General features: G+C 43.7%; 1 protein-coding gene and 1 pseudogene across 1 annotated transcript in view; one reads left to right on the top strand and one right to left on the bottom strand.

Moving 5' to 3' along the window:
• Nucleotides 1-17,673, top strand: part of LOC126456044 (tolloid-like protein 1) — a 1,300,043-nt gene that overhangs the window by 311,689 nt on the left and 970,681 nt on the right. The gene's annotated exons all lie outside the window — the stretch shown is intronic.
• On the bottom strand, nt 11,691-11,808 carry LOC126459084 (5S ribosomal RNA; annotated as a pseudogene).

A 17,673-nucleotide genomic window follows, 5' to 3' on the forward strand; every position in this document is an offset into this window, starting at 1 on the left:
AGTCCTTCAGGCTCGCCTGTGTGCCAAAATTGTGCTATCAAATATTTCTATTCCCTTCTACGAACGAAGAATAAAATTAACGTATATATACAGTAAATTCTGAGACCATGACTGCCATCTTATTATGTGGAATCCACATAGAGAGCTGACAGTGGTTCAGTCCCACCAGCTGGTGCCCGAACCAGTTCATTTAGCAAATGATACGCGGGCTTACCTACCAAATGAGTACTTATATGTCCGAGTAATTTTCTCCCTTTGATTAAAATTCGATTTAACATGTTTCTGCGGCTCCGCGCTAGGCTATGAAATGGGGGCGTGCTTTTACTGTTTGGCTTGTAATGCTCAAGTAGTTAATGATCGCAGTGAGAAAAGTTGCTTTCCTTTTGTTGTGTGGACGAATTTTCATTTTTTTCCTGTCATTACCCCATGTATTCAGGGGATCAGCATGTTAATCTGGATTTGACGGTGTTCGTTGTAGAGTGTGGCCGGATGCACGCTTTGTCACCACCTCTTGATATACTAACTACTGTTCCCCAAAATATTTTTTCCTTAATGCAGTTTGTCATAAATATCTCTTTCCTGTACCAACAGCACACAGCTCAATAATAGAAACAAGATTAATTTTCATAAAAAATATAATGTCGCCCTTTTGATTTCATTGTTGTCCATTATTCAGTCATATACATTTTCTATAACTTATCAGCCCCAGCAGCCACAAAAAGGTTAACTATTAATAAAGTTCTCTTCAAAAGGGGCCTAAAGGACTTTTTAGTGGCCATCTCCTTCTTCCACACTGACGAATTTCTTAATAGACCCGATTGAGGTACACGTTATCAATAATATCAAGTAACGTGACTACTGTGCATCTCCACTGCAGTAATGTGCTCAGTGGAAAGAAATGTTGTAAACTGATTTTCTGTTTGATGATGTATGGCCACAGTCGCCTAAGAATTGTCATATGCATCCCACATGTTATGTGAAAAATTTATTACATCTTAAATGGAAATATGTTTTGCTTATTTCGCATCCACGAGGACCATTTTACTTTCAATCTGTGGCATTGGCATCGTCCTTTTTATAACCTGTATTACGCACTCTTGTTTCATGACATGGTTTACAGCCTTTAAAATCCCCTCACTATGAGTGAGTGAAAGAAAAAGCATATATGATCTAACTCCATCTGTCTTAATTTTGTCTTAATTGTTCCTAAGACTGAGTGATGCAAAATACGAGGGCTTGCTGAAAAGTAATGCCTCAGATTTTTTTGTAAAGATTCTTACAGATTTTTAAATAAAAAAGTTGTTAACATTCTACATCTTTACTCTTCATGTCTACATATTTGCAGCCCTCTGCCGCTAAAGGGCTTCGAATTGAAGCGTGTAGTGTGGCAGTGCGTAATTATGGCGTGTCCCGCGAAGAAGGCCCTGATATCAAAATTATGTATCTCGAAAACTGAAATCGATAGACAAGGGAAATGAAAGGTATGTTTACTGTGAAAACTGTAAAATTTTATACAGAAGTTTCGAAACAGTCCGAAAAGTTGCTAACAGACGCGCTGTACGCTGTGCAGCTCGTACTGTTTCAGCGTGCGTAGTTAAACTCGTCCTCTGCAAGCAGTATTTGCAATCACTTCACAATCTAACTGAAATGTCGAGCAGTCGCAGTACGGAGTTGACGCAAACGAACAATGAAAATTTACGTCACTCCCTATAGTACCTCAGTGGAAATGGATGCAGATGCCACGCAGATCGCCGATTCAAGCTCGTTCAGTGTTTTGGGATGGTTCCGGTAGACAGTGTCTTTGGATGTGCGCCACAAAAAGTAGATACTAGGAATCAGCTTGGGCGAATATGGAGGCCAGTCCACCCCTGCGTCAGTAAATTTTCGATAACCCATCGCAATGACTGTTCCCGCAGTAGTCATCAAGAAAGCGAAACGTCTACTCGGTGCGACGTGCTCTGACCCCATCTTGAACCACTCGTTGTCTGGTCGATCTTCCAGTTCCAGCTGTGTGGCGAGGAATTCTTCTAAAATTGCAACATAACTTTCATTAGTGAATGTTTCTCGCATGAAAAATGGGTCAGTAATGCCTGCGCTACTTACTGCAGACCAAACGGTTACTTTGGGAGAATGCAATGGTTTCGTTTGACACAAATGGGGATTCTCGGAACCCTAAAATCGCTTATTGCCTTTATTCATGATTCCGTTAAGATGGAAGTGTGCTTAGTCGATGAGCCGGATGCAACCAACATTAAATCGCTAATTATCAATCATTGTGATAATCTGGTTCGCGAAGTCAGCCCTCTGTTGCTGTTGCACAGTTTGTAAATGTATGGGCTGGTAGCTTTGGATTTTGAATAAGAACAAAGGTGGATTTGTCTCAGTATTTTTTGCTTGCTGGAACGCTTTAAACCAGCCTCTGCTGCAGTTTTTCGGACGGATTTCTTTGGATTTTGCCGAATAATTCCAGAAACTTGGCGACATTTTCATGTGTAATTCAGTTTGCCTGGGCACAACATTCCTCGCTAGGTCAGCCACGCCGCCTGTCGATTGGGATATGGAGAAGACCTTGCGAATGGTTTTCTCATCGGGTCCGTTTTGAAACATTTAAAAGTGTTTGAATACTACGTCTTGTTGCCTTGTGCAATAAATGATTTCAACCTCTTCGTTCGGTACACTAACCCCTTTCACGTTTCAACGGTGGAACTGATGACTGCCGGCCGCGGTGGTCTAGCGGTTCTAGGCACTCAGTCCGGAACCGCGCGACTGCTACGGTCGCAGGTTCGAATCCTGCCTCGGGCATAGATGTGTGTGATGTCCTTAGGTTAGTTAGGTTCAATTAGTTCTAAGTTCTAGGGGACTGATGACCACCGATATTAAGTCCCATAGTGCTCAGAGCCATTTGAACCATTTGAACTGATGACTCTGATCTACGATGCAATATTTATAGGCACTACGAATTGCGATTACAGCGCCATCTGTTAGCAGCTTTTCGAAATCTTCCGAAACTCTGCTTACAGCTTTAGCAATAAACATACTGTCTGTGGTACTCGCCTATGGATCCTAGGTTTCGAGATATTTATTTTTGAAATCAGGGACTCCTTTGCTGGACACCATGTATGTCGGTGGGTGAGAAACAGATTGCTGTAGCCGAGTCCCCCATTCGAAGAGTTCGTCCACACATTGGACCTCCTCTCCTTCAGCATGACAATGCCAGATCATAGACGAGCGCTGCGGCGTCTGTAACAATCCGCCGCTTTGGGTTCACTGCCACCGATCATCTTCCATACAGTTCCGAATTGGCCCCGTTCGATTTTCTACTGTTTCTAAAATTAAAAGAACACCTTCGAGGACTTCACTTTGATAATGATGAAGTGACGAAAGAAGAGATGAGGTTGTGGCTCCGTCACCAAAGTCAAATGTAGAGTGACGATATGAACAAATTGGTCACTCGTTGCGAGAAATATGTTCGTCGTCAGAGTGACGCTGTTTGGCCCCCCAGTGGACACCCCCCCCCCCCCCACCCAATCCCCGGGGAACGTCTCACACCAGACGAATGTAACCCCAATGTTTGCGTGGTAGAGTAATTATGGTGTACGCTTACGTGGAGAAAGTGTTTGCGCAGCAATCACCGACCTATTTTAACTGGCGGATTAAGATGAACCAGACCACATTCGCCGAGGCAGATGGAAAACCGCCTAAAAACCATCCACAGACTGGCCGGCACACCGAACCTCGACACAAATCCGCCGGGTGGATTCGTGCCGGGGACCGACGCTCCTCCCCGCCCGAACTGCAGTGCGTTAGACCGCACGGCTAACCGGGCGGGCTGCTTTGATACATATTACCTATTCCGTAAATTAGGAAAGCAAAGTTTCCAGTAGAAGAGACCTGTTTCACAGCATGCCATTAGGGAGCGTATGTGTGAGAATCCCTAGGTTGACAATGGAACTTCTACAAAATGTTCGATTATTAATCCCACACAATATTTTTATTGCATGCTTCTATAGAATAAACGCTTTTTTACCTAAACTGTAGTGTCCCAAAAGATAAAGCCGTAGGACAAAATCACAACTGCCTTGAGCAATTCACGGTCAGGAAGGAAACTGCTCAAGATGCTCTACGTTCTGGTCATCTTTAACGAGGACAGTGATAAAAAACATCGAGTAAGTGTGATGTATAGTGACTCAAAACTGACAATTATCTCTGAGACTGATTACACAGGCTAACGGAAATTTTTTTAAAAAACTTTTTTTTACTTTGATAGCTGATTTTTATAGATTTTTATGAACTGAATGCGAATCTAGCCTTTTTTTGTATAGCCCACAGTTTTCGAGTAATATGCTTTTTATTATATAGTATAAAAATCCTATGCTATACGGTAAACGGGGAAGTTAATGAAACGCTTTGTTACAACATAATCATGGTTTGTATTTACAGTAAGCTACTTAAAACAATGATATGTGTTAATAGACGTTTCACTTGTCAGTTGGAATTGGTTTGTATTTTCTTTCTCTTTTTTTTGTGACGCTTCTTGTGTAGCTTTTTCTACGGTGAGGCACTTGCTGAACTTCTCGGTGAAATGACCAACAGTAGTGCCTCATCATGTTGGTGTTCTGCCGGCCTTGGTAGCGTTTTTAGCGTTTTTCCATCACCTTAATGCCCTGGTGAAAACGCTCTCCTTGCTCCTCACTAACATCTCCCATATTGTCCGGGAAGTAATCAAGGTGACTGTTCAAAAAATGAACTTTCAGGCTCATTAAACATAATAAACTTTCATGTCCTAAGAACTTTGTAACGACTTGCATGAATGATATCCATGTTTCTTTCTCATTTAAGGTCATTGTGGATTCAAAGTTAACATGACACATCAATTTTCTAATGTCAGGTCCGAAAAAGACGCCTTGTTTAGTTAAGCTTCTGAAAAGTGTGGAAACTTTTGACAGAGATACTTAAAGCATGGTCCATCTTTAGGCAAAGCCGTTACAAACTGTTTCACTAGGCCTAACTTTATATGTAGAGGTGGTAAAAGTACGGTGTTTGGATCCACAAGATTTTTGCGTAGAATGTTCTTCTCACCAATTTGGTAAAGCCACCTTGCTGACCAAGGAGCATGCATGTTACTTTTAGATCGCCACATATCATCCAACCATGAGCAGAATAGCCTATTTTATTTAGCACTATTTCTAGGTTTTCATAACTTTCTTTCGTATGTACAGAATGTCCAACAGGTATAGATGCATACATGTTACTATTGTGTAATAAAACAGCCTTTGAACTAGTTTTGGATGAATCAATAAACAGCCTTCAGTCTTACTTTTTGTATTCAATACCAAACTCTTTCATCAGACAGGGAGTGTCTGAGCAGTACACTAAATCACCTTCTTGTTGAAAAAACTTGGAAAATTGCTGCTCTCTCTTTCTATACATGTATATGCTGTTTCCAACTGCCAATAAGTTCTTTTCTTTTAATCTATAGCCAACCAATTCAGCTTTTTCTTTCGTTAAGCCCAGATCCCTAACCAAATCGTTAAGCCCGTTCTGAGTAAACAATTTGAGCTCTAGACTTCCTGTATTACAATGGAATTCATCATCATCTGGTTCATCTAAATGACATTGCACATCAGAAAATACTTCTATTGGAATAGAATTTAAATCATCTGATGGTGCAGGAACCGCCAAATCTACACCCTGCCCCATTGGTCGGACGGCGGACGGAAGGTTAGGGTAGCTTATTACCTTCTTGTTTTTCGAATTATGACTAGTAATATCAACACGACAAAAGTAGCAATCATCGCAATGATTTCTTGGCTCCCTCCATATGATAGGAACAGCAAATCTAACGGCTTTTTTCTCCTCTGTGGACCATTTTCTCAGATCTTCAACACACACATAACATACCTTATGCTGCGCCCACCAAGTTTAGATCAAAAGTATGATAGGTAAACCTTTTTCACAAAGTCTGTAATGTTTCTTTGGTGCTTCTAATCACAAATTCACCACAAATATAACAAAAACTGTCAACAGAGTTTTTACAATCACGATTAGACATTGTACTGAGCACATGTACAGGAAACGGGAAAGTGAGGTTAGGTTGACAGTAATAAAAACACCATCTGTTAACGCAAAAATAGACTCGACCATTTTTTGCCAGCAAATGTTTTTCAGCAATGCTACCAGCGTCATCTACATTCATTACACCTCCTTTTTAAATAATTTTAACTCTTTAAAAAATCGCTTAATTTAATAAATTTAACTGTAAAATTGAAGAAATGGTGCGCGATAAAGTTTTTTAAGTATTATATTGGGATTTCCCACAGCGAAAAACATGTTGTTGTTGTTGTGGTCTTCAGTCCTGAGACTGGTCTGATGCAGCTCTCCATGCCACTCTATCCTGTGCAAGCTTCTTCATCTCCCATTACCTACTGCAGCCTACTTCCTTCTGAATCTGCTTAGTAAAAAACATAATAATAAGGTATTTTCAGCAAAAAAGTTTTTCCATCGTTGGCCTGTGTTATCAAATGAATTGAGGATTATAAGGACAGTGTTATCGCCATGGCTCACAAAAATGTGTGTAAGCGAAAAATAGGCACCCGGTTTGTGCAGCAAAAATTGATTGAAGTGCGGCGGACAGCATGTGTAGACGTAAGTAACCTGTCTGACAGAGATCCATATTTTCTACAAATCGTCAGCAGGGGGAAAGAGACATGGTGCTACCAGATATACACAAAGAGTTACAGGGGATTATGGTCGGAAACTATAGCCGGCTGGATCACATTTAGATCTACATCGGAACGAAAGAGATCGATTGTTTGTTTCCTGAAGAAGCTTTGTTGGTAGCTATTAGTGAGATCATGAACGTTGTCCTTTTGTGTTTTCGATAGGGATTAGTTTGAAAGACACTTAAGGTAGGTATTTTTTATTTAATTTTTTATATTATTGCATTCACCTAACTTCTTCGACGCGCCTAATAACAAGCGCAGTCCTGCTAAGAACAACGTTATAAATTATTTTGGACTCATTGCATTAATTATACGCTGAGGTGACTGAGCCGACAAAGGTCGTGGGATAACGATATGCGCGTATGCAGATGGCGGTACTATCACATACACATGGTATGAAAGGTCAGTGCATAGGCGGAGCTGTCATTTGTACTCAGGTGATTCATGTGACAAGGTCACCGACGGGAACTAATAAATATGAACGTGGAATAGTAGTTTGAACATTTAATTCATAAATCGTTAGAGAATTCAGTGTTAGAGTGTGCCGAGAATACCAAATTTCAAGCATTACCTCTCGCCACAGACAACGAAGTGGCTGATAGGCTTCACTTGACGACCGAGAGCAGCAGCGTTCGTGCTAGGATATAAGCAACACTACGTGAAATAACTGCAGAAATCGATGTGGGGCGTATGAAGAAAGTATCCGTTAGGACAGTGCAGCGAAATTCGACGTGAATGGGCTTTGGCAGCAGACGACCGACGCGAGTGCCTTTCCTAACAGCACGACGTCGCCTGCAGTGCTTCTCCAGGACTAATGACCGTATCGGTTGGACCCTGGATGACTGGAAAACCGTAGCCTGGTCAGATGACTCTCGATTTCAGTTGGTAAGAGCTGATGGTAGGGTTCGAGTGTGACGCAGACCCCACGAAGTCATGGGTCCAACAAGGCACTGTGCAAGCTGGTGATGTCTCCATAATGGTGTGTTTACATGTAATGGACTGGGTCGTCTGGTCAAACTGAAACTGTCATTGACTCTAAATGGTTATGTTCGGCTACTTAGAGACCATTTGCAGCCATTCATGGACTTCACGTTCCCAAACGTCGCTGGAATTTTTTTGGATGACAATGCGCCATGTCATCGGGCTACAATTATTCGCGATTATGTGACATACTCGAGAGGTCAGTTCTTGTACAAATCCTGCACCAGCAACACTTTACACAATTATGGACGGCTACAGAGGCAGCTTGGCTCAGTACTTCAAGCCACGTCGAACTGCTGCTCTACGCAGCGCACAAAGAGATCCGACACGATATTAGGAGGTATCCCATAACTTTTGTCACGTCTTTCTACATGTGGAGAAAATTAAGCCCAGCGGTCACTATTTTGTAAACATTTACTTCTTTATTCAAGCCAAAACTGGTATCAACCATATATGTCAGTCCTCAGATGTCTGCATTGACATCTTAAGTACTACACGTTGTTCTTGAAATTCTTCTCGGGTTTGCTGCCAGGTCTTAATACAACTTGATTCAATATTTCTGTGATCCAAATGTACGCCATCTTAAGGATAACGCTCCTGCTGCTTCTGTTGCTGGTGAGTCCTGCAGGAAACTAATGTCAAGACTGCAATTCGTCGTTCTGTACAGATTTCCATACAGTACAAGGCACATACGCCGCTCATAAGAGTTGCAGCCCCCCCTTCCCCCCAAGACTAGGCAGGTGCCACCGTCCTTGGTAGAACGCCGGCGGCAACGATATATCGCGCTCAAAGCCCATTTTCAAGCACTGAGAGTGCTCGCACCGAAGAACGTTCTGTTTTGAGGCGCGATAGTACTGGGTTTCACGTCCTGCTAAGAGAAAATCCATTGTCTCTATTAATCAAATTGCCTGCAAATTAATTTCAATTTTCCGTTTGTAAACACCTTTATAAATACCGGAAGTGTTGGCAACCATCACCGACTCGTCAAATTTCATCCGTGTCCCTCTTTAAGCAGTGTTTTGCTTCTGCCGATTTTTCCGGCTGTTGCAGCCTCGCATGACGGCGATGTTCCACGCACCTACCCTGAACGGTGCGAATCAAGCGGCCTTTTTACGTTGATATGGAATGTGCAAGTTCTTGGGCTAAACTGTCCGCGTGTGAAATAGCATATGCTCTGCGTATCAGAGAACTAAGGACGCCATTGCCTTTATATGGTGGGTGGCAACCTGTATCATGCAGATATTGATTGATGTGTGTCGAATTTCAGTGAACACTATGACCTAGAGTACTATCTTGTTTTTTGTAAACCACAATATCCAAAAATGTAAGCAACCATTCACTTTCAACCTCAATTGTAAATTTAATGCTGGGATGAAGACAGCTGAGGTGGTCCAAAAATCTGTTGAGAGGATCACATCCATGAGGGTGGGCGGAAAAGGTGTCATCTACATACCTCCAGAAGCAGAGGATGCGGCACTGAAGACTTGAGCTTTGCGACCAACGTAGGTCTAACTTTTACCAACAGTTTTTGCAAGTAGAGGGTATACTTGGTCTTTGTAAGTAAACACACTGATTCTAGCTAAACAAACGTGGAGGTGGTTTCTTGTTGTCTACTGAGGTGCGGGAAGGGGGGCATTTGTCATGAGTCTTCTGACTGGTCAGATGCGGTCTGCAATGACCCCTTCTCGTGTGCCAACATCTTCACCTGAAAGCAGCTGTTGCATCCAATCTCTGTTGTAATCTCTAGAGACTACCCAAGTCCCGAAAGCGATGCAGTATTACATGAGCCGATGTACCCAATCTTAGATTATAATAAAAGCGCTATCTATGAGTAAACGTTCGAAAACCACTAATGAACATATGCTCAAAGTTATATCTATGTGTTATTAGTGCGTACGAAGACAGTATCAACTTACATTTATGTAGATGAAAGCCCATTCTGGCATTAAAGGAAATGAGAAAGCTGTTTACGTGGCTAAGAAAAGTGTGCACAATGAAAGGAGACTAAATATAACCTCCCTTTTACGGAATATCGACATGTAATTCGGAAAAGAGCGCTCGATACCTGGAAAGATTAATGGTCTGAGCTCACATATCAAACGACGTTGTTACGCTCAAATCGAACCACAAATCTCAAACAGACCTAAACGAGCGAGATGGCGCAGTGGTTAGCACATTGGACTCGCGTTCGGGTGGACGACGATTCAAACCTGCGTCCGGCAATCCAGATTTAGGTTTTCCATAATTTCCCTAAATCGCTTCAGGCAAATGCCGGGATGGTTCCTATGAGAGGTCAAGGCCAATTTTCTTCGACATCCGTGACACAATCTGAATTTGTGCTCCGTATCTGAAACGTCGATGTCGACGGGACGTTAAACCCAATCATCTTCCTTCCTTTTTTCTTCCGAATAGACCTTGGTTTGAATTCAGTAACAGACCCTTAGAAGCTATCTGCTGTAGCCAGCGGCAGATTAAATCATTGATCGTTCCTGGATCACGTATTTAGGCTGCATATTATTCGATTCCCGACTTGAGACAGTGTTGGTATGACACATTATTAAGACGGGGAGCACATTTGATTCGAATGCCCTAATTATCTAGGGGGCTATGATGATGCAGCTAATATCTATCAACAATAGTAATATAAAGCAGCCAACATCGTTAAACCTCTCTTACATGCAACCTGTATTAGAGTCTACAAAATTATTATCGATTTCTTCTGTTGTAGAAACTTCAAGATTTAAATGTCTATCCTACCTATTACTTTTGTATTGTATCTACATTATATGACACCTCTACGTCGTGCGGAATTAACCACTAGATGTCACGAGAAGTGGTCACGCCTGGATAAAACTAGGCGAACAGTATTGTGTTGTCCCTGGAGAGCAGTAACAGTAGAATGGGTCGGTCATGTGAACTCATTGATTTTGAACATGGATTAATCATTGGAGATCGGCAAGGTAACAGATCCATCCGTGACATTCCAGCCCTCCTACCGCTGCTCAAGTCTACTGTTGGTGTTGTGACTGCGAAGAGAATAGCCACAACTGGATCAAGACCAGCAGACGTCATATGCTGAATGACAGAGACCATCTAGCACTGTGGTGGTCGGCTGTAAAACACGTGAAATCGCAGAAGGAATAACTCGTGAGTTCAAAAGCGCTGCCAACACTCCAAGTGGCATAGTGACCGTGCGTAAGGAGTTAGAAAGAAGGGGTTGCAATGGTAGAGCAGCTTTTGATAAGCCACAGTTTTCTGTGGTCAGTATTCAACAACGGCTGAGCGGTGCCACTGGACAGTGCATGACGAATGATTTGGAGTGATGACTCGCACTGTACCATGCGGCATCCGATGGAAGTGTTTGGGTTTGACGAACTCCTGGAGAACGTTACCTGCCATCAAGTGCAATGCCCCCAGTGAAGCGCGGAGCAGATGATGTTATGGTATGAGAGGCGTTTTCGTGATTAGCACGTGGTCCCCTTACTGCGCTTAACAATTATGGTGCTGGTCTCGTAGGTAGCTGCAGTTACCTGCGAGTTGACCAAAGTGAAGTTATAATTCGTGGGTGGAATTTCAAAACTTTTTTAGGTTTGTTAGGCAATCTACTTTCGTTGCGCATATTTTGATGTTGCTAGTGTTAAATCTAAGCAGATGAAACTTCAGTTTAACTTTAATTATTACAGAAAAAATTAAAAAAAGAGTTCAAGTATTTAAATGTGAAAGCAAACACTTGATCTTTCTGTTTTTATTTCTTTTACAGCCGATTACCATCTAAAAAAATGAACTCCCCCCCCCCCCCCCCCGAACAGGGAACCGACTGGCCGAGGTGTCATCCTCAGCCCATAGGCGTGACTGGATGCGGATATGGAGGGGCATGTGGTCAGCACACCGCTCTCCCGGCCGTATGCCAGTTTCCGAGACCGGAGCCGCTACTTCTCAATCACGCAGCTCCTTAGTCTACCTCACAAGGGCTGAGTGCATCCCGCTTGCCAACAGCGCCCGTCAGACTGGATGGTCATCCATCCAAGTGCTAGACCAGCCCGACAGCGCTTAACTTCGGTGATCTGACGGGAACTGGTGTTACCACTGCGGCAAGGCCGCTGGCAGTTTCCATCTAAAGAAACACACAAAACACAAGATCAAAGCAAAATTTAGCAGTCATAGTAAATACAGTGAGATTCAAACTGAAACATGGAGAGATACACAGTCCAATATTAGAGTCACTGGACTCTTATGCTCGCATAAGACAATCTGTGAATATAATACGATATACATATGCAGCAAGTCATCTTCAAAAAACTACAAAATTACTACAATTTCGAGGTGACGTGTAGTCTGAATCGTCATCAGATACTTCGTTTTCATCATCTTTAGAGTCGTTAAGGGCGTTTCATATCGTTTCCTCCAAACGTTTTCTCTTCACTGCACATTTTGAACATAAAAACAACAGAAAAACACACAAAACAGAGAGACCTTGAACGTCACCTAATGCCTACCAAGTAAGAGACAATAACAAAGGTTTCGAAAATGATGGATTGTCCAAGTTTCAAGTGATACCGCGACCGTCATTTGCAAAGCCTGTAGATCACAAAAATGATTCCGGGAGTCGCAAAAAAAAAAAAAAGGTTCGAAACCGCCGAAAATCATGGTAACCGGTGTGACGTAACATTATGTCGGCCGCACTTACTCATTTCCTGCAAGCGCCGTAATATTACGTCAGCCGCACGCTATGTATTAAGCAAACGCGAAATGATGAAGGATATGAACACATTTTACGGCACTGTATAATGGGTAGACCACAGTACCAGTTCTGAGACGATCAATTTTTGTATCAGGGTGACAATGTACTCCTTCATAAAGCAGCATATGTAAGACAATGGTTTGTGGACAAAAGCGCTCCTGAAATGGACTGGCCTTCCCAGAGTCCAGACCTGTACGAAGTGGAACCCTTTCGCGATGAGTCAGAACGTCGACTTCGCTCTACACCCCAACGTCCAACTTCAGTACCTCCTCTGGTCTCGGCTCTTGAGCTGAGAATGGACTGCCATTCCTCCGCAGATATTGAGACACCTCTTTGAAAGTGTCCCCGGCAGATTTCAAGTCGCCATGCAGGCGGAGTGTGGTCACATGCCTTATTAATGTCTAATTCGATTAGACTGTGCATTATCAGACTGACGTAGCTACAACAGCGGTCGTGAGACTGCGGCCGCATTTGCTCCCTAATCGAGCATTCCTGCGGCCCGCGGTTCTCAGCTGTATTTTATGATGTCGCATCTAGCAGCCAACATCAGAGTCCAAAATATCAACGATCGTTAATAGTTTGTTAAGAGTGTAGTTTTCCTTCTCAGTAACAAACAAATTACAGAGACATTAAAATGCACTAAATTTCAATTGACGCTGGTGAATTCAGCAGTGAGCTAAATAAATTTGGTCGCTTGCCTCAGGGGAGAGGGGGAAAGGAGCGCGGCAATTCTGGGGTTAGCGGATGCGGGAGAGGGAGTGTTTTCTTGTGTGTGTGGGCGTAGCGACTCGTGCCGACCATCTGCTGTGCTATGAATTTTGACGCGGACGTCAGACAGAGTCGAGAAAGCGCATTACGATCGTCTTCAAATGACGTACCTATTTTTAACAAGGAACACTGAATTAATTATGGCAATGCAGTGAGCAGAGGAAAGCAGGCATTTATCAAACTTTTGTGATGGTGTCTCATATTTAGTATGCATTTAAATATAAATAGAAATATTGTTATAAAGCAAAATCATTAGCACACACAGTGAAGCCGACAACACTTCACAACACAAGTATAGTGTCATAACTGTTAGATCGCTGAGGTTGGTAGCAATATGAAACAGACCACCATCGACACGATGTGTTCAGAGTTGTGCCGACTACTAACGATCAGAACTTACGGACCTGCGTCAGCTTATCTCGCACTTGCTATAGCTTTTTCGGTACATCCACCATCTAATCATTAATGGGACAGCAGCTGTTGTATTTACGTGTGCAGCAACAATAGCAACACTATCAGCGTTTGTGTTGATTTTATTTACTTATATGCAGTTTCGGGGGTACAGCCCACCATTTTCAGGTCCCTCTCTAACAGGGCGGGTGACGCTTCCAAAGGGTATCACCACCATATCGCCGGCCGCTGTGGCCGAGCGGTTCTAGGCGCTTCAGTCCGGAACCACTTGACTGCTACGGTCGCAGGTTCGAATCCTGCCTCGCGCATGGATGTGTGTAATGTCCTTAGGTTAGTTAGGTTTAAGTAGTTTTAAGTTCTACGGGACTGAAGACCTATATGTTAAGTCCCTTTCTGCTCAGAGCCATTTGCACCATTTTGAAACACCGTATCTTGAATAAAAGGAACAGAAAACACCGGTTTCAGCGGAACTTGTCGTTTATTCTACGACCAGACGCACCACAAACGAAAAGTTCCAAGGATGCTGGTGGTTTCTGCTCCTTTAGTAAACGTCAGTTACAAGGTTTACATTTGCAATTAAATAAACCAATATAACAATTGAATATGTTGTTGTTGCTACGTATTTACTATAGCTAGTCTATAGGCGGCACTTACCGCACTAGTTCATATAGATTATTAATTAATACGAGTAATAACGTCGGATCATACGGGGCCTCTGGTGCCACTGCACACTGTCGGTGTTGGCTTTTGAGGAGGGAAATTTTACGACCACAAGGCTAGATGGTTTATAACCGAGGTGAAATAAAAAGAAAATTGTTATCTGTCTTCCGCTAGAATTTTATGCCCTCTACTGTTCCCTTAAACCCCATGGAGATTTTTCTCTGATGTCTTGACACAGCTCCCATCGTGCTATTCCTTCTTAAAGTTTGTGTTTTACATATATTTCTGAGAGGAGACAACAGAATGTGTAGCGGCTGCCGTGTTAAGATGGGAACACACGCTTGAAAGGGGTTATTGATTGAGTCAAGAAATAAATTTTTATAGACTGACTGAAGGAGTGCAAGAGACACGAAAGGTGGTAGGCGTGTTTCTGCATCTGGAAGATGAGGTCTATTCATATGACTCGTCAGTCGCATAAGAGTGGTGCTAGCAGCTTTGCTTTAAATACACGCTGTAACCTTAATTAACTTTGAGATTGGACATAGTGAGTTGATGTTAGTCAAGAATGCCTTTAAGATGACGATGACGCCATTATCAACAGCTAACTGAGTTTGAACGGGATCTGTAATGGGTCTACGAGAAGCTGGTTGTTCCTTCTGCGATATTGCAGAAACACTTGGCAGGAATATAGGCACTGTACGTGGTTGGTGGTAGCGGTGGCTACGAGAGTGTACGGTCGCAAGAAGACCGGGCTCCAGAAGGCCGCATGGCACCACGGAGAGGCAAGACCATCGTGTTCGGTGTACGGCTTTGGCTCTTCGTACTGCGTCTGCATCAGCATTTCGAGAAGCAGTTGGCACCACACTGACACAAAGACTTGTTACAATTGTAGCGTGCATTACACTGACCCCAAACCACCTCCGTTTGCTAGTGCAGTAGTGTCAAGGGAGTGCTTGTTGGAGGGCGGGTGGAGATCTGTTATGTTTTCTGATGAAAGGCGGTAAGAAGGAGGCCAGGTAAACGCGTACAACCAACCTGTCTGCAGCCTAGATACACTAAACCTACATCTGGAGTCATGGTCTGCGATGCGATTTCGTATGCCAGCAGGAACAGTCTCCTGTCATGCCCGCACCCTGACTGCAAATTTATATGTCAGTCCGGGGATCCAACCTGTTGTGCTGCCATTCATGAACAGCATTCCAGGGGTTGTTTTCCAACAGGATAATACTCGCCCATATGCAGCTGTTATAACGCAACATGATCCCACAGAGTGTCGACATGTTGCGTTGGCCTGCTCGATCACCAGATCTCGAGCACATATGGAACATCATCGGTGCACCTCCAGCATCATTCACAAACAGCAATAACCCTCCCTGTCTTACCGGAACATGTACAACAGGGATAGGACTTAATCCCCCAAACTGACCTGTAAAACACAGTGCATGCAGGTCTGGATGCTTGCATTCAACATTCTGGTGGTTACACCGGCTATACATGCTCCAGCATTTCACATATGCAATGGCTTTTCCCTCGCTTACATTAACCTGTGATCCTACAACATTAATCGCTTAAATACACTGGTCGGACAAAAGTCGTAGGTTGGGAGTAGTATCGTCTACAGAAAGGGCATTGGCGGAGCTGTCATTTGTACTCAAGTGATTCATGTGAAAAGGTTTCCGATGTTATTGTGGCCGCACGACGAGAATTAAGTCTTTGAAAGCGGAATCGTATTTGGAGGTAGACACGTGGGACGTTAAATTTCGGAAGTCGTCTGGATATTCAGTTTTCCGAGATCCACAGTGTGATGAGTGTGCAGAGAATACCAAATTTCGGGCAGTACCTTTCACCATTGGCCGCGCGGGGTAGCCGTGCGGTCTGGGGCGCCTCGTCACGGTTCGTGCGGCTCTCCCCGTCGGAGGTTCGACTCCTCCCTCGAACATGGATTAAGTGTTGTGCTTAGCGTAAGTTAGTTTAAGTTAGATTAAGTAGTGTGTAAGCCTAGGAACCGATGACCTCAGCAGTTTGATTCCATAGTCCTTACCACAAACGTGGAACTATGTGTTAAAAGACAAGCCACTCTTCATGAAATCGGAATCAATGTGGAACGTACGACGAACATATCGCTTAGGACAGTGCGGTGAAATTTGGTGTTAGTGGGCTGTGACAACAGACGACCGACGGTAGTGCATTCACTAACAGCACGAGTCGCTTGCAACGCCTCTCCTGGGTTTTTGACCATCCTAGACGACTGGAAAACCGTGGCCCGGTCAGATGAGTCCCGATTTCAGTTGGTAAGAGCTGATGGTAGGGTTCGAGTGTGGCGCAGATGCCACGAAGCCATGAATCCAAGTTGTCCGCAGGCCGGGGTGGCCGAGCGGTTCTAGGCGCTATAGTCTGGACCCACGCGACCACTGTGGTCGCAGGTTCGAATCCTGCCATGGGCATGGATGTGTGTGATGTCCTTAGGTTGGTTACGTTTAAGTAGTTCTAAGTTCTAGGGGACTGATGACCTCAGAAGTTAAGTCCCGTAATGCCCAGAGCCATTTGAACCAAGCTGCCCACAAGGCAGTGTGCAGGTTGGTGGTGGCTCCATAATGTTCTGGGATGTGTTTATATGGGACAGGCTGGGTCTTCTGGTGCAACTCAACATTTCATTGACTGGTAATCATTATGTTCGGTTACTTGGAAACCAAGTGCAACCAAACAACGATGGAATTTTTATGGATGACAATGCTCCATATAACGGGCCTTAGTTGTTAGAGATTGGTTTGCACAAGTTTCTCAACAATTCGAGCGAATGATTTGGCCACCCGGATCTCTCGACATGAAGCCTATTGAACGTTTATGTAAAATTGTTGTATCCACTGACCCAACCAACCAACCAACCAACCAACCAACCAACTAGCGCATGCGCGCCCTGACCGTGACATCGCTGGCCACAGTTCCTGTCGCGGCCGTCGGAGTCTCAGGGCGTTACCGCCGACGGAAGAGGTCGCGCCATGGCTGAGCTCGGGTCTGCAGCGCCCTCTGCCTTTTGCATATAAGGAGGAGCGCTGGTCCCGAGACGGACAGTCTTCTGTCGATGGTATATTGCTAGCCTTTCGTGGAGTTTATAGCGGGGCCATTGCAGTGTGATATTTGGTATTGTATTCGACTAGGCTCAGTAGACGGATTGACCTTGGATATTACTTGGACTTTTATTGCTGGTGCACGTTTCGTTAGAAATAAACATAAGTTATCTCTTCATTCTAGCTGGCGCAATTCTTGTCATTAATTATTTTTCGGCCAACAGACATAGCGACATCCTGGTCACTACGAACGCTTTATACAATTTGTGGTGGCTGCCCCAAAAGTACCGCCGAGGACCTTGGGTTTTGGAGACGTCACAAA

This window comes from Schistocerca serialis, chromosome 2 (genome assembly GCF_023864345.2).
Source record: "Schistocerca serialis cubense isolate TAMUIC-IGC-003099 chromosome 2, iqSchSeri2.2, whole genome shotgun sequence".
Lineage (NCBI taxonomy): Eukaryota > Metazoa > Arthropoda > Insecta > Orthoptera > Acrididae > Schistocerca > Schistocerca serialis.